Raw genomic sequence first — 18137 nt, 5'->3', positions numbered from 1 at the left:
GATAGGCATGAGCCAGGCCCCAGCACGTTACAATGATTTGTGTTACTTTGGAACTGCCAGAATCATGACACCTTTTTTTCAAGCATTCTGCCAGTTTTTGAGGATTTTGCCATTGTTCAGGGGTGAATTTCCAACACACTGGGGGTGCCAACTGCTCTAGATGCCTGCCCATATCCGCCCATACTCCCTGCCACCCACAACTATCCTGCCTCCGGGCAGATATCCGGATGAGCTTCCCAAGTAGTTGTTTAACTTTAAGCAGAACCTGAAGTGCATTCATGAGGCAGAACAACAAGACTATGGTATTCTGAGTATTCCAGAAATATTCAATATCTTGGAGAGCTATTGTGACAAGCTCAGGGGATAAGAGAGTGGTGAAGGAGGAAGGCAGAGTGATCCAGGAGGATACAGGGGGGGTGAAGGAGAAAGGGAGAGTAAGCAAGTAAGGAAAAATATCCTCCCCTTTCCCCTCCACAGATTGACTCCCTAATGAAAAAAAACAATAGGTATAATTGCTAATAGTTTCCAAGATACAGTTTCCAAAGTACAGAGTCGACGATGTTACTGAATACAAATAACAAGTTAGAGTCATGACCACATATTTCATCGTCTCATAAGCCATTGCTACAACACACAGTACCATAATGATCTGAAACCAGGGCCCGGAGAGGATAAACAACACGACAGAGAGCAAATACGGAAAATAATGTACTATAATACTCAATTTGGAAAACAGGCGCAGCAGAGTTGAGATTAAAGCAATCAGCATTATGACAAGTGACTATTAAGCAGGTCTAATCCTTACACCAATTTTAGTTTAACACACTCTGGTCAGATCTGCCGTTATCTCAACCTTTCGTGCCCCACGTTGGGCGCCAAAAAGACTGTCGTGGTTTAACCCGGCCGGCAGCTAAACACCACGCAGCCGTTCGCTCACCCTCCCTCTCTGGGACGGGGGAGAGAAATGGAAAGTGAAGCCCGTGAGTTGAGATAAAGACAGTTTAATAAGACAGGAAAATAGTAATAACAAAATAATAATAACAATAATAACAATAATAATAATATGGTGATAATAGGGAAATAATAATAATATGTACAAAAAAGTGATGCACAATGCAATTGCTCACCACTCGCTGACCGATGCCCAGCCTAACCCCGAGCAGTCCGGCCCCCTTCCCCCAGCTAGCCACCCCTATATATTGTTTAGCATGACGTCAGATGGTATGGAATACCCCTTTGGCTAGTTTGGGTCACCTGTCCTGGGTCTGCCCCCTCCCAGCTCTTACTGCACCCCCAGCCTGTCCGTTGGCAGGACAGAGCAAAAGGCTGAGATGTCCTTGGCTTAGTATAAGCACTGCTCTGCAACAATTAAAGCATCGGGGTGTTATCAGCACTCTTCTCATCCTAAGCCAAAACACAGCATTCCACCAGCTACTAGGAAGAAAATTAATTCTGTGCTAACTGAAACCAGGACAGCGATGTATCTTGTGATCCTATTTTTGCTCTTAAATGTTTTGAGTGTGACAAGAAAAAGGCGGGAGCCCGGAGCGGCGCTGAGAGATCGAGTTGCTATGGGAGACCAGAGGCGTCAGTGGACACCGGGAGCCGACCCTCACTGTGTGGCATCGGCACATAGCAGAGGGGCGGACATCAGGACCCTGCAGCCTGTCTGACATAACTATGGAGGCAGCGGCAGCTGTGCTGCTTCACTCTGGCATTCTTTTTATAAAAGGTTTATCTTGCAATGCAAAAAAGACTATTCGTCCCCAGATCGGTGTTATAACTATTACTAATGACGACTTAGCTCTATTGCAGGGCAGGAGTGCAGAGATGCAGATTACACTGCCAAATGACCACCGGCAGGCTCTTTCACAAACCTAAGGTTGCAGCTGGCACTGCCTGCAGCCGTATAGCAGGCGTTACACTCTTTCCTAACTAGTAATCATGTGTCTTATCCATTTGTGGTGAATGGCCAGTGGCAAAAAGAAAAGGGGGGGGACAAAGACAGAAATGGTACCGGGAGGATGCCACTGACACTAACAGCACGGGTAATAGGAGTAGTATAAGTGACACAGGTGACAGTGCAGGGCACTCTGCCTGCTGCTCGCCCTCGCCTGACTGTGCACTGCTGCCAACGGTGCTAGAGCAAAATGTGAAGACTGCTCAGATGGCAGTGATGAGAGTGCTTGTGTGAAGAAGATATGTGAAGAAGATGTGTGCTGAATCTGACTTTGTGTGCAACAGTGGTCAGTGTGTGCCAAACAGATGGCAGTGTGATGGGGATCCGGAACGTACAGACTGGGCGATGAGATGCTGGAGAGCAGCCTAGAAGAGAGGGATCTGGGGGTCGTGGTAGACAGCAAGTTGAATATGAGCCAGCAGTGTGCCCTGGCAGCCAGGAGGGCCAACCGTGTCCTGGGGTGCATCAAGCACGGCATCGCTAGTAGGTCAAGGGAGGTGATTGTCCCGCTCTACTCTGCGCTGGTGCGGCCTCACCTCGAGCACTGTGTGCAGTTCTGGGCACCACAGTATAAAAAGGACATGAAACTGTTGGAGAGTGTCCAGAGGAGGGCTACGAAGATGGTGAAAGGCCTGGAGGGGAAGACGTACGAGGAACGGCTGAGGGCACTGGGCCTGTTCAGCCTGGAGAAGAGGAGGCTGAGGGGAGACCTCATCGCAGTCTACAACTTCCTCGTAAGGGGGTGTCGAGAGGCAGGAGACCTTTTCTCCATTAACACCAGCGACAGAACCCGCGGGAACGGGGTTAAGCTGAGGCAGGGGAAATTTAGGCTTGACATCAGGAGGGGGTTCTTCACAGAGAGGGTGGTTGCACACTGGAACAGGTTCCCCAGGGAAGTGGTCACTGTACCGAGCCTGTCTGAATTTAAGAAGAGATTGGACTGTGCACTTAGTCACATGGTCTGAACTTTTGGGTAGACCTGTGCGGTGTCAAGAGTTGGACTTGATGATCCTTAAGGGTCCCTTCCAACTCAGGATATTCTATGATTCTATGATTCTATGAATGTGAAGATGGGTCTGACGAAAGTGCTGAGCTGTGTCATATGAGAGCATGCCGGGTAAATGAAATCAGCTGTGGTCCTCAGTCGACCCAGTGTATCCCAGTGTCGTGGAAATGTGATGGTGAAAGAGACTGTGACAGTGGAGAAGATGAAGAGAATTATGGCAATGTGACTTGTAGTGCAGCAGAGTTCACATGCAGTAGTGGACAATGTATTTCCAAAAGCTTTGTCTGCAATGGTCAAGGTGACTGCTCCGACCACTCGGATGTATCTTTGGAGCAGTGTGGCTGCCAGCCTGCACCTCCAGTGAAGTGTTTTGTGAGTGACGTGCAGTGCGGCTCAGGTGAATGTATCTACAAGAAGTGGTGATGTGACAGAGATCCTGATTGCAAGGATGGAAGTGATGAAATTAACTGCCCTTCCTGGACCAGTTCAGATGTGAAGATGGGAACTGTGTCCATGGCAGTAGGCAGTGCAGTGGTGTGAGAGACTGTCTGGATGGCACTGATGAAGCAAACTGTAACAATGTTATTCAGTGCTCTGGACCTGGCAAATTCAAGTGCAGAAGTGGAGAATGCATAGATATCAATAAAGTGTGTAACCAGCAGAGAGACTGCAAGGACTGGGGTGATGAGCCCCTGAAGGAATGCAACATACATGAATGTGACTGTCCAGCTGGGAAACTGTGGAGATATTGATGAATGCCAAAACCCTGGTATCTGTAATCAAATCTGTATCAACCTGAAAGGCTATCAGATGAATCCTGCTACAGGAACCTGGAAAGGGCCTTACGGCAAAGCAAATTAGATAACTGTTATTTAACTTGCCAGAAGATAAAAAAGAAAGTGTTTCAACAAGCAGCCACGGGAGGGAAGAATCACTGAACCCTCGATGTGAGGGACTGTACCTTGTTTTACTGACTACTGAAACAGCTGTGAGAACTGCAGAAAGGGACCCACACATCCAGAATAAAAGGACCAGTAACTACTGAAACTTGGAGGGTTGGGTCCGCTCCTGGGAAACTGAAACTCAAGCTAAGGAAGCGGCAGACGGACAGAGAAACAAATGTAAGGACTATAAATCAAAACTGGACATTGGAATTCATTATAAAGGTACAACAAATGGAAGAATTAGCAACAACCAGCGCTTGCAATTAAGAAACATGCCAACTCAGCAGATTCCTGACCAAAGGTGAAAAGTACACTGTGAGGAAGACTCGGGGTCTTCCTCCCAAGTTGTTATAAGAAAGATATCGTTACGGTGTTACATATTTCAGTTTTCTGACTTATTGCATGTGGAATTTGACTCTGATTATTGTTATTGTGATTTTGGCAATATTCCTGGTAATAGTAATAGTTTCGTGACATCGCTATTGAAAGATACCTGCGTGCCCACATTTTTGTAAGTGATATGTGTATTCTGGAAGTGTGAACAGGAAAACATTGATAAAATATTGTAATCAATGGTGGCCGCTTTATAAGCTGGAATGTGGAGAAAAGTGGCCCCTAAATGGAACTTTAAACTCTAATGTTTTGCTACAGTTAATGTTGGTTTTGAGAAGGAGAACAGGATGAAATGTTGTATACTGATATTGTTTCAGCATCTTGGTGGGAAAAGGTACGGAATTAAGTTGGCCCCTGACTGAGCCTTTGATGTTGGCATTAGAGAAGTACAGGCTGGAGAAAGATAAAGGAAGTGTTAAAAGGGTTGTTGAAAGTGTTAAAGGTGTTTGAAGTTGAATGAGCAGGGAAAGAGGATGTAGGAATGCTAATAGTTCTGCCTCTGCTCTAGGCAGAGATCTTAAAATCATGGGTGTTAGCCCTTTGGGGCAAAGGGATCATGATAGGTCCGAGAGAGAGTTGTTATGGAAACAGAAAAGCAGTTAACTCTTAAAACAACCTGAGTTCATGTGCAAGCTCAGATTACCGACGGGACCGCTCAGGGAACTGTGGACAATTGCATTCCCCTGACCGACCCCACTGAGACCCTAATCATCCCGAAAATTATGAACGGCTAAGCAAATACTAAAATCTGCATGAATTAAGGATGCCAAATAAAGGGGACAAGCCTGAAGGGAGAAAAGGGAGAAGGCAAGACCGGGGCAGGACCCTCCACTGCGGTGTGTACGGTCTACCGAGGGAGGCAACCCCTATGAGTATTGACTGCCGAGTGAGAGGGCCTCGACCGGACTTCTCCCACACTAAGGTCAGGTTGTCCCGAGAAAATTGTGATTCGTTTTCCAGGAGCTGGATCACCCTGACAGGCCGAATGGTAACACAGGCCTGAATTGACCCTGAAAGCGGGCCTAACTCCTTGACTGAAGGTGTTTGCCTATTATGATCCAGCTACGTGAGCAGAAGACAGATCCTGGGGCTATAGGACCCCAGTATATATACTTAATAGAATAATTAGTTTATTAGCTGTAATAGAAATAGTTATAAAGATGAGAACTGCTTTGTATCAAAATTGCCTAGCTTTGGATTATTTACTAGCACAAGAAGGAGAAGTCTGTGGAAAATTTAGCTTTAGTAATTGCTGTTTAAAGATTGATAAAAAGGGTGTTTCTTCCTAGTAGCTGATAGAATGTTATGTTCTGGTTTAGGATGAGAAGAATGTTAATAATATGCTGATGTTTTAATTGTTTTTAATTGTTACAGAGCAGTGCTTACACCAAGCCAAGGTCCAAGCCAAATTCAGCTTCTCACTGTCCTGCCAGCAGGCAGGCTGGGAGGAGGGCCGGACTGCTCGGAGTTAGGTTGGGCATCGGACAGCAGGTGGTGAGCAATTGCATTGTGCATCACTTGTTTTGTACACATTATTACTATTATTATTACTATTACTATTATTATTATTATTATTATTATTATTATTATTATTATTATTATTATTATTATTATTATTTTCTTGTTTCTATCTCAACTCACAGGCTTCACTTTCCCATTTCTCTCTCCCATCCCAGAGAAGGAGGGGGGGAGGTGAGCAAGCAAACACAAACCTGGAAGGATATGGAATGGGATTTATTTCCATGGCTGCCTGGTGGACCATGGGTTAAAAGAGTGTTATTTTTATTGTTATGTGGTGTAATGACGTTATTATTTGTACCTTGTATGATACCTTGCCTTACATTATTAATACGCCGGGTGATAAATAGTACATTGGTAATAACTTCATTAAAAAACGAAGGGAATATGTCAATTATGATGCTTAAGAATTGGACCCTCCAAGAACAAACTGATGAAATCCAATTATTAATAACAGAAGAGACACGAATTGGGGATATTAAAAAGAAGATAAGGGATTGTGAGGAATGTTTTAACAATTTGTGTCCATAAAGAACAATTCTGTTTGAATCCTGTCTGCCTCTGGGCCCTGCACTGGCAATTTAATTCTTGAACCACAGATGCAGTGTGTCCCAGTCTCCCCCTCATTCTAGTCAATTTATCAAGTCTTCAGAAAATACTCCTTAAATTTATGAACCTGTTTGCTTTTGTTATTCCGGACTTCTATTTCTAACATTTACAGCCTTTTTTTTTTCTGTCTTCTTCGAGATTAACTTAACACTGCTATAGATGTGACTGTGAATAGCTGGGAAAGAATGTTTTAATTGCTCGTGAGGCGTCAATAAGAAAGCTGTTTGTGTTTGATGTCTGGGAGTTTCAGAACAACTGATAATAACTGGTGACTGTTATGAGATACTATGTGGATCTTTGGTATCTGGCCAGGTGGCCAAGAGATTAAGAGGAAGGAAAAAGAAGCTTAAGGACGGTTGGGAGACAAGACCTGCAGAGAGTGTTCTATAAACTTGGAATGGTGCCGAGTGAGTACAAAGGTGAGAGGAAGACTACGAGCCTTCAGCATGAAAGACCCCTAGAGACCCCCAGAGGAGACTGATGCGCATGCTCCAGTAGGAGGAACTGGACCCTGGAAGCTAATTATAATAACCTGTTTTTTTTTAGAAGTAGTAATGAATATGTATTAGTGTAGGAGCATAAAAATCAGCTGCTTGATGAAACTGGTGTGCGTCCTGGTGGAGCGGAGACTCCCGGTGCACCCAGCGCTGTTTGCTTACCTCTATTCCTTTATATTCTTCTAATAAATCCTATTTTTTATTTAATCCTAATTTGAATCCTGAGCCATTTATAACACTCCTACAGAGGCACAAACAACATCACTTATTGGCTCAGCTCTGGTAAGCAGCGGGGCCCTTACTTAACATGGGGCAGCTTCTAGATTGTTCTCACAGAAGCCACCCGTATGGCCCCCTGCTACCAAAGCCTTGCCTCGTAAACCACTACACATGGGTCCCCCACAGGCTGCAGTTCCCACCAGACCACCTACTCCTGTGTGTGCTCCTCTCCATGGGCTACAGTTTCATCCCAGTCTGCTCCTGTGGGGGTTCTCCATGTTCTGCAACCTCCTTCAGGCCAGATCCACCTGCTCCAGAGTGAGGTCCTCACAGGCTGCAGTGTGGATATATGCTCTGACATGGTACACCACAGGCTCCAGGGAGACATCCTGCTCCACCATGGTTCTCTCCATAGGCTGCAGGGGAATCTCAGCTCTTGTACCTGGAACACCTCCTCTCCTTCCTTCTTTGCTGACCTTGGTGTCTGCAGGGTTGTTTCGCTCACATTTTCTCACTCCTCTCTTCCAGCTGCTGTTACACAGCAGTGTTCTCCCCCCCCACCTTTCTTAAATATGCTCTCACAAAGGTGCAACTCATACCAGTCACTGGCTCAGTTTTGGCCAGCAGCAGGTCTGTTTTGGGGCCATCTGGAACTGGCTCTTACCTAACACGGGGCAGCTTCTGGACTCTTTTCACAAAGGCCACCCCTGCAGCCTCCCTGATACCAAAACCTTGCCACATAAGCCCAGTACACAGAGGCCAACTGTGGTGTATCAGCACCTTTTTCAAATAACAAGTACTAAAAAAGGCTCTAGCTAGCAGATAAAGGTATACCAAGGGTTAGGGTTTGGAATAAACTTCTGCATACAATATTTGTTTATCAATCAACTGTAAGACTCAACAATACATATTACAAGAGCAAGGACTGCAAAGCAACCCATCCTTTCCTCTCTTTGACTGCACTAACTACATTTCAGCAAAGCAAATAAATTTAGAGCAACTGTGAGCCTTTAATTTGATCTCCCCAACATCTGTCTTTCATTAAAGTTATGAATTTACCCTAGAGACAGGACTCCAGTACAAGTCCTGTACCAAATAAAAGATTCTGGACATGAGCAGTGTCTTTCTAGCCATTTATTTCAATCAGATATTCTAATCTGACATTAAGTCAATTTTCCTCGCCGAGGCAATCGGCTCTGGGGCAGAAATGTTCTGCAGCGGAGCAGGGAGATCTCGGCATGAGGGGTTTTTTCCTGCATCGAGGCAACCCGGCAGCCCTTGTGAGAATGGCTGGCGAGGTGTGGGCGGAGCCAGGAGCAGAGTCCGTTCCCTGCCTCCTGTTCAAAGGCAGCCCCTAGGGAGCGCGAGCGACCTGGAGTACAGTGAACAGAGCGGGAAAACGGCGTAGCGTGGTAGTTTGCGCGGCAGGGCGCGCTCGGACAGGGCAAGGCATCCCTCCCCACTAGCTCATCTGCCGGCTGTCTACCTGTAGCTAAACCAGCCACGGTCTGCACTAGGCAGAAAGCTCTTTCCAGGAAGTCTCTGGCGCCCCAGACTGACTACCTGTTCAAAAATGTGTCAGTTTAGGTCTCTGGATGCAGGGAGTGCCTGAGCCTGTTGCTGCCAGCTGAGGGCGGCAGAGACCGTGCGTGTGAGGTGTGAGCAGGTGGATGACCTGGTCAGCCTGGTGGCAGAGCTCAAGGAGCAGGTGGAGAGGTTAAGGGCTATTAGGGAGTGTGAGCAGGAGATAGACTAGTGGAGCAACGCCCTGCCAGGCCTGGGAGAAAAGCACTGGGATGAGACACCCCAAATAGTGGTGGACCCCTGTCCTGTCGCGGTTGGGCAGAGGGAGGGGACCTAGTAGATGAGGAGGAATGGAGACAGGTCCTTACTCAGCATTGCAGGCAACCCCTCTCCCTACTGGCCTCGCCTTCCCAGGTGCCCTTACACAACAGGTTTGAGGCCTTGGAGTTTGAGAGACTGGTGGGTGAGGATGAGGTGGAAAGTCCACCCAGGAGGTTGCCTAAGGTGAGGAAGCCGACTCCACACCTCAAGACTGCCTCCACTAAGAAAGAAAGAAGAGCAATCATTGTAGGCGACTCCCTTCTCAGGGGAACAGAAGGCCCTATATGTCGGCCTGACCCTACCCATAAGGAAGGCCTCCCTGGGGCCTGGGTCAGGGACATTGCCAGAAACCTTCCCAACCTGGTTCGCCCCTCTGATTACTATCCTCTATTGATAGTCCAGGCTGGCAACAATGAAATTGCTGAAAGAAGCCTGAAGGCTATCAAAAGGAACTTCAAGGGACTGGGGCAGTTTGTAGATGGAGTGTGTGATATATGTTCATCTGATTTGTGTCAGTATGGAACAGTGCTAGGGCCGCATGGTATGATGAATGTGACCTTCTGTCTTACATACCCTTGTATAACCACAAGTCTAAGAAAAATGGAATGGTTAATGTATATAGTTCTTGTACCTTGCAAAGGAATATTTTAACAATTCATGTCAATAGAGAGCAGTTCTGTCTCTGGATCCTGCACTGGCAATTTAATTCTTCCACAGATATGGTTTCTTCCCTTTCCTCCCAGTGTCCCAGTCTCCCCCTCATTATAGTCAAATTATCAAATATTCCAAATCTTCAGAAATATTCCTCAAATCCATGAGCCTATTTGCTTTTGTTATTCCAAACTCTTATTCCTAACAGTTACAGCCTTTTTGCCTTCTTTGTGGTTGATTTAGCACTGCTATAGATGTGACTGGAGTGTCCCTGTGAATGGCCTGTGAGGAATGTTTTAACAACTCCTGAAGTGTCAATAGAGAGCTATTTGTATTTGTATGTTCTTTCTTTGAAGTCTCTGATGTCTGGGGGTTTCAGAACAACTGCTAACAACTAGTAACTGTTATGGCTTCTGAATGGGACACTATGCAAGCCCCTGATATCTGGCCAGGTGGCCAGGAGATTAAGGAGAAGAAAGAAAGAAGCTGAAGGACGGCTAGAAGACAAAACTTGCAGGGGACACTGTGTAAGCTTTTGACATGCTGCCAAGGAGTACAAAGGGGAAGGACAAGAAAAAAAAAACTGAAAGGAAGACTACAAGCCTTCAGCATGAAAGACCCCCACAGACCCCCAGGGGGACCACCGGAGACTGATGCGCATGCTCCAGTAGGAGGGTTTGGATCCCAGAAGCTAATTATAATAACCCGTTTTTTTCTAGAAGTAGTAATGAATATGTATTAGCCTAAGAGCATAAAAATCAGCTACTTGATGTAACTGGTGTGCGTCTAGGTGGAGCGGAGACTCCCGACACACCCAGCACTGTTTGCTTACCTCTATTCTTTTGATAAATTGTAAACTTTGATTATAATCCTATTTTGGGACTGAGCGATTTATAACAAGTGGAAGTACAGGTGGTGTTTTCCTCTATCCCTTCAGTGGCTAGGAGGGGTACAGAGAGGACTACAGAAAGCCCACCTGATAAACACATGGCTCAGAGGCTGGTGCCATCACAGAAATTTTATTTTTTTTTTTTTGGCCACGGGACACTTTACTCGGCACCTGGCCTGATAGCTGCAAATGGGTCCCACCTATCTCTAAAGAGAAAACGGATACAAGCCGAGGAGCTGGCAGGGCACATTGGGAGGGCTTTAAACTAGGTAACAAGGGGTAAGGGGATGAAATAAGGCTTGTTACAGATGAGCCTGGGGGAACAATGTCAGGGCCCGTGGAAAGGGCAATGGCTCAACTGAAGTGCATCTACACCAATGCAAGCAATATGGGCAACAAACAGGAGGAGCTGGAAACCAATGTGGGGCAGGCAAACTACGACCTAGTTGCTATCACTGAAATGTGGTGGGACCACTCCCATGACTGGAGTGCTGCAATGGATGGCTATAGGCTCTTCAGAAGGGACAGACAACACAGAAGGGGCGGCAGTGTGGCTCTCTATATTAGAGAGCATTTTGATGTTGTAGAACTTGAGCCTGGGAATGATAAGGTTGAGTCCCTATGGGTTAGGATCAGCAGGAAGGCCAAAAATGCGGACATCCTGGTAGGGGTCTGTTAGACTGCCAAACCAGGATGAAGAGACAGATGAAGCATTCTACAAGCAGCTGGCAGAACTCACACAATCGCCAGGACTTGTTCTCATGGGGGACTTCAAATTCCCAGATACCTGCAGGAAATACAATACAGCTCAGAGGAAGCAGTTGTCCTGGTTTCAGCTAGGATAGAGTTAATTTTCCTCCTAGTAGCTGGTAGGGTGCTATGTTTTGGATTAGGATGAGAAGAGTGCTGATACCATGCTGATGTTTTAATTGTTGCAGAGCAATGCTTACACTAAGCCAAGGACTTTTCAGCTTCTCACTCTGTCCTGCAAGCAGGCAGGCTGGGTGTGCAGCAGGAGCTGGGAGGGGACAGACCCAGGAAAGCTGACCCAAACTGGCCAAAGGGGTATTCGATACCATCTGACGTCATGCTGAACAATTAATATGTGGGGGGGCTGACTGGGGTGGGGGGCTGGCTGCTCGGGGATAGGCTGGGCATTGGTCAGCGGGTGGTGAACAATTGTATTGTGCATCACTTGTTTGTACACATTATTATTAGTACTATTATTATAATTATTATTTTCCTTTATTTTCTGTCCTAATAAACTGTCTTTATCTCAACCCACAGGTTTTCATTTCTTTCTAATTCTCTCCTCCCATCCCAGAGAGGGAGGGGGGAGGGTGAGCGAATGGCTGTGTGGTGCTTAGCTGCTGGCCAGGTTAAATCACAACAGCAGTCTAGAAGGTTCCTGGACAGCGTAGAAGATAGGTTCCTGATGCAGCCAGTTAGTGAGCCTACCAGGGGGGTGCCAGAAACAGGCCACAAACAGAGAAGGACTGGTGAGAGATATGGTGGTCGGGAGTGGTCTTGGGCAGAGTTACCACAAGATGGTGGAGTTCTCCATTCTTGGCAAAGTCAGGAGGGGGATCAGTAAAACCACAGTCTTGGACTTCTGGAGGGCTGACTTTGAGCTGTTCAGGACACTGGTTGGGACTGGAGTCCCTGGGGAGGCAGAGGAGTCCAGGAAGGCTGGGGACTCTTCAAGAAGGAAATCTTAATGGCGCAGGAGCAGTCTGTCCCCACGTGCTCAAAGACGAGACGGCACGGAAGAAGACTGGCCTGGCTGAACAGAGAGTTCTGGCTAGAGCTCAGGAAGAAAAAGAGCATTTATGACCTTTGGAAAAGAGGATGGGCCACTCAGGAGGACTATAAGGATGTTGTAAAGCTGTGCAGGGACAAAATTAGAAAGGCCGAAGCTCATCTGGAGCTCAGTCTGGCTGCTGCTGTTAAAGATAACAAAACATGTTTTTATAAATACATCAACATGAAAAGGAGTACTAAGGATCTCCATCCTTTACTGGATGTGGGGGGAAACTTAGTGACAAGAGATGAGGAAAAGGCTGAGGTGCTTAATGCCTTCTTTGCCTCAGTCTTTAGCGGCAAGAGCAGTTGTTCTCTGGGTACCCGGTACCCTGAGCTGGTGGAAGGGGATGGGGAGCAGAATATGGCCCTCATAATGCACGAGGAAATGTTTGGTGACCTGCTACAGCACCTGGATGTACACAAGTCGATGGGGCCAGATGGGATCCACCTGAGGGTACTGAGAGAACTCGCCAAAGTACTCACCAAGCCACTTTCCATTATTTATCAGCAGTCCTGGCTATCAGGGAGGTCTCAGTTGACTGGCGGCTAGCAGACGTGATGCCCATCTACAAGAAGGGCTGGAAGGTGGACCCGGGAAACTATAGGCCTGTCAGTTTGACCTCAGTGCCAGGGAAGCTCATGGAGCAGATTATCTTGAGTGTCATCACGCCACACTTGCAGGGCAATCAGATGATCAGACCCAGTCAGCATGGGTTTGCGAAAGGCAGGTCCTGCTTGACGAACCTGATCTCCTTCTATGACAAAGTGGCATGCTTAGTAGACAAGGGAAAGGCTGTGGATGTGGTCTACCTTGACTTCAGCAAGGCTTTTGACACCGTTTCCCACAATATTCTCCTCAAGAAACTGGCTGCTCATGGCTTGGGCTGGATTACGCTTCGTTGGGTTAAAAACTGGCTGGATAGCCGGGCCCAAAGAGTCGTGGTGAATGGAGTCAAGTCCAGTTGGAGGCCGGTCACTAGTGGAGTCCCCCAGGGCTCAGGTACTAGGGCCAGTTCTCTTTAATATCTTTATTGATGATCTGGATGAGGGGATCGAGTGCACCCTCGGTAAGTTTGCAGATGAATCATAGAATCATAGAATCATAGAATATCCTGAGTTGGAAGGGACCCTTAAGGATCATCAAGTCCAACTCTTGACACCGCACAGGTCTACCCAAGTTCAGACCATGTGACTAAGTGCACAGTCCAATCTCTTCTTAAATTCAGTCAGGCTCGGTGCAGTGACCACTTCCCTGGGGAGCCTGTTCCAGTGTGCAACCACTCTCTCTGTGAAGAACCCCTTCCTGATGTCAAGCCTAAACTTCCCCTGCCTCAGCTTAACTCCATTCCCGCGGGTCCTGTCGCTGGTGTTAATGGAGAAAAGGTCTCCTGCCTCTCGACACCCCCTTACGAGGAAGTTGTAGACTGCGATGAGGTCTCCCCTCAGCCTCCTCTTCTCCAGGCTGAACAGGCCCAGTGCCCTCAGCCGTTCCTCGTACGTCTTCCCCTCCAGGCCTTTCACCATCTTCGTAGCCCTCCTCTGGACACTCTCCAACAGTTTCATGTCCTTTTTATACTGTGGTGCCCAGAACTGCACACAGTACTCGAGGTGAGGCCGCACCAGCGCAGAGTAGAGCGGGACAATCACCTCCCTTGACCTACTAGCGATGCCGTGCTTGATGCACCCCAGGACACGGTTGGCCCTCCTGGCTGCCAGGGCACACTGCTGGCTCATATTCAACTTGTTGTCTACCACGACCCCCAGATCCCTCTCTTCTAGGCTGCTCTCCAGCGTCTCATCGCCCAGTCTGTACGTGCAGCCAGGGTTTCCCCGTCCCAGGTGCAGGACCCGGCACTTGCTCTTATTGAACTTCATGCGGTTGGCGATCGCCCAGCTCTCCAACCTATCCAGATCCCTCTGCAAGGCCTTTCCACCCTCATTCGAGTCCACAACTCCTCCAAGTTTGGTGTCATCAGCAAACTTGCTCAAAATGCCTTCTATTCCTACATCCAGATCGTTTATAAAAATATTGAAAAGTACCGGCCCTAAAATGGAGCCTTGAGGGACCCCACTGGTGACCGCCCGCCAGCCTGACGCAGCCCCATTCACCATAACCCTTTGGGCCCTGCCCGTTAGCCAATTGCTCACCCATCGTATGATGTTTTTATTTAGCTGTATGCTGGACATTTTGTCCAGTAGGATCCTATGGGAAACCGTGTCAAAAGCCTTGCTGAAGTCCAAAAAAATCACATCAGCTGGTTTCCCTTGGTCTACCATACGGGTGATCTTATCATAAAAGGAAATCAGGTTAGTTAGGCAGGACCTACCCTTCACAAACCCATGCTGGCTGGGACCAATGACTGCTTTGTCCCCCAGGTGCGCCTCAATACGTTCGAGAACCATCTTCTCCATGATTTTACCAGGCACTGATGTGAGACTGACAGGCCTGTAATTGCTAGGGTCTTCTTTCTGACCCTTCTTGAAAATCGGCACAACATTTGCCAGCTTCCAGTCTACCGATGACAGGGAGCTCTGCAGGAGGATCTGGATAGGCTGGACCGATGGGCTGAGGCCAACCATATGAAGTTTATCAAGGCCAAGTGCCAGGTCCTGCACTTGGGGCACAACAACGCCAAGCAGAGCTACAGGCTGGGAGATGAGTGGTTGGAAAGCTGCCTGGCAGAGAAGGACCTGGGAGTATTGGTTGATAGTCGGCTGAATATGAGCCAGCAGTGTGCTCAGGTGGCCAAGAAGGCCAACAGCATCCTGACTTGTATCAGAAACAGTGTGGCCAGGGAAGTGATTGTCCCCCTGTACTCGGCTCTGGTGAGGCCGCACCTCGAGTACTGTGTTCAGTTCTGGGCCCCTCGCTACAGGAAGGACACCGAGGTGCTCAAGCATGTCCAGAGAAGGGCAATGAAGTTGGTAAGGGGTCTGGAGAACAAGTCTTACGAGGAGCGGCTAAGGGAGCTGGGGTTGTTCAGCCTGGAGAAGAGGAGGCTCAGGGGCAACCTTATTGCTCTCTACAGGTAACTTAAAGGGGGCTGTAGTGAGGTGGGGATTGGTCTATTCTCCCACATGCCTGGTGACAGGACGAGGGGGAATGGGCTTAAGTTGTGCCAGGGGAGGTTTAGGTTGGATATTAGGAAGAACTTCTTTACCGAGAGGGTTGTTAGGCATTGGAATGGGCTGCCCAGGGAAGTGGTGTAGTCACCATCCCTGGAGGTCTTTAAACGACGTTTACATGTAGAGCTTAGCTATATGGTTTAGTGGAGGACTTGTTAGTGTTAGGTCAGAGGTTGGACTAGGTGATCTTGGAGGTCTCTTCCAACCTAGATGATTCTGTGATTCTGTGTTTCTCTTGCCTCCCTTCAAACTTGACAGAGTCCCTACCACCTCACAAAGGGGTAGCGTTTGAATTGTTACTCGGCCTTTTACTAGTAATTTCAAAAAGGAAACAGTTTAGACCACAGGACATTCAAGAACATCAACATTTTTATATGTGTTGCATTACCAAATACTGCTGAACTACTGATAAAGGCTTTTGTTTAGTGTCTGTCTCAAGCTACATACCAGTCAGACCACTATCCCAATATGAAAGGATGAAGGGAGATATACACAAACAGGAATATTATACACTTACATTCTTACAAGATATATTTTTAAGTAAGCCCACATCACCTATTAAAAACAATAGCTGAAAGGGTAAAACACTGCACAGATGCAGTGTTTTTCCCAAAACATACATTCCCTTTACAGACATATCTAGCTTAAAGTTTGCATGAATTTTTAATATATTTATGAAGTAGCTTCCTGGAGAGACATTTTGATCTAAAACTACTTTAGTCCAGAAAAGGATCATTATGCACATGAAATTTGTAAGTTAGAATGAATACTGTGTTTAGATAGCATCTGTAGTTTTTTGTTTGTTTGTTTGTTTGTTTTAAATGTGAATCTTCTTATCCACAACTTTAATTTTAAGAAATATACGCAGACAATTATGCAGGGCTCCTGAAAAATACCAAAGCAAAACATTTTTAAAGGAACATTCCAGAGCACACATGGGTTATCAAACAGAATTTCTAGATCTAGGTTTCTCAGTCACCCATATTTCATATGCATAGGGGGAAGAAGGAAAAGAAAAAAAAAACTGATTTGAGACTACGCATACACAAAATCATGGAGTACACAACATTTCCCCAAACAAAATATACATGATCTAGTAAAGAGCATATGAATATTATATAACCATAGTATTAGAGTATTAAGTGTCCTGTAGCTTCTTCACAGGACACTCTGAAGTGGAATCAGCTACTTTTCGACAAGAGACCAATTGCCACATTATTCCATAGCACCACAACTCACTGGCAAACTCTACCTTTGTAGAAAATAACTAGAAACTCTCAGGGCAGGGAGGAGGGGGACTGGGCGCACCCCAATGCAAACCACAATCATTTATTTTTTAAATCTACTTCAAGTCCTACTTCTCATAGAACTTGAAAGCTACACGCAGCATTGCAACCTCACATCTGTATAAATGAGGTCATTTAGCAAGGAATATGCCCACTCCATTCTGACTAGATACAGATTCCTTCCCCTCCCCCCGCCAAAGACAGTGGGGTTTTAATCCATGCAAAGCCATGAACAGAGGAGCAGGACGAGAGGAAAAGCTCTCTGAACATGACTCAGCTCCCATCTCAACTCTACCATCGCCTCTTCACAAACACGAAAGCGTTCCTTATCACCCTGCTGAGGTACATGCCTAAGCCAATGCACAGCAATGCAAGGTCTCCATGCAAACTTAAGAACAATTGGCAGGATGCAGAGGCACACTGACCATGCACACATAAAGAAGGAAGTGCTCCCACTCCTCCGCAAGCCAGGAAGCTTAACAGTTACAAAAGGAAAGGGAGGGGTGAAAATTGAAAGGGGGGTGGAGGAAGAAGGTATTCTTATGCACTGAAAAATGCCATCTTATTAACGTGCACAGAGGTGCACACATACAGTCCTTTTAACTCCGACAGCCAGCAGAAGACTCGCACATCCTAGGGGAACGGGGGGGGGGGGGGGGGGGGGGGAGGGGGGAGCGGCAGTAGGGGGAGGAGGTTAAGAACAAAAACCCACATTATCTATTAAAACACCATCGAACCCACCGAGACAAAAACGTACATTTTCTGCATCATAGAAAGTTCAAGTACAGCCTTTCCCCCGTATGCCCTCACCCGACCCGGTGTCGTCCCCGTCCAGCACCGTAGGGCGGCAGACTAACCTGTCAGCAAGCAGCAGTGGCAGAAGAGGAGAGGAGCAACGCTGTACCCGGCTACTGGGAAAAATGGGAGGAGCAGGAATCTTTTATCTCCGTGTGTGAATCCCCCCTCCGTGTTTTCCTCCCAGTTCTGCTTTTATTTTTCCCTTCCCCCGCAAAAAGAGAGGGGGGGAGGGGGAAGAAAAAACAAAACAAACAAAAAAACAAACCACTTTGTCTTTCCTCCCCTGACCCCGACTCAGAGTTTAAAACAAAAGAAACGGAAATAGCCGAGCGCGGTTCGAATGAAGCCGAGTGAATGTCATGCGTACAGTGCATGCGTACTATGTGTACACACTCACAGGTCTACTTTTGTCTCCCTCGAGCTAGAGGGTTAGTTTCGCACTAGCCATTCCTCATATCCCACTCCATTATGCGTGTGATGAAAGAGGGGTCCCATTTTCTCATTCTGCCTAGGGTAGAGGATACCTCTACTGCACTCTGCATTTCTAACTAGGGTGGCCCCTGAGGGACTCCCTGCCTGGTATCACCCCCTCA

The 18137-nt window shown here is 47.1% G+C and overlaps 1 protein-coding gene across 2 annotated transcripts in view; it reads right to left on the bottom strand.

Moving 5' to 3' along the window:
- The window catches only part of LOC137846967 (polycomb group RING finger protein 3-like), a 127293-nt gene extending 109404 nt beyond the window's left edge, over positions 1–17889 (bottom strand). For both annotated transcript variants that reach the window (XM_068665122.1, XM_068665125.1), the window contains exon 1: positions 17604–17889. The gene's annotated coding sequence lies outside the window, so the exon portion shown is untranslated. The remainder of the gene's footprint in view (positions 1–17603) is intronic.
- Positions 17890–18137: the final 248 nt, after the last annotated feature.

This window comes from Anas acuta, chromosome W (assembly GCF_963932015.1).
Source record: "Anas acuta chromosome W, bAnaAcu1.1, whole genome shotgun sequence".
NCBI classification, from domain to species: Eukaryota; Metazoa; Chordata; class Aves; order Anseriformes; family Anatidae; genus Anas; species Anas acuta.
Note: the sequence above shows the minus strand (reverse complement) of the source record. Positions and strands in the feature narration are given on the sequence as shown.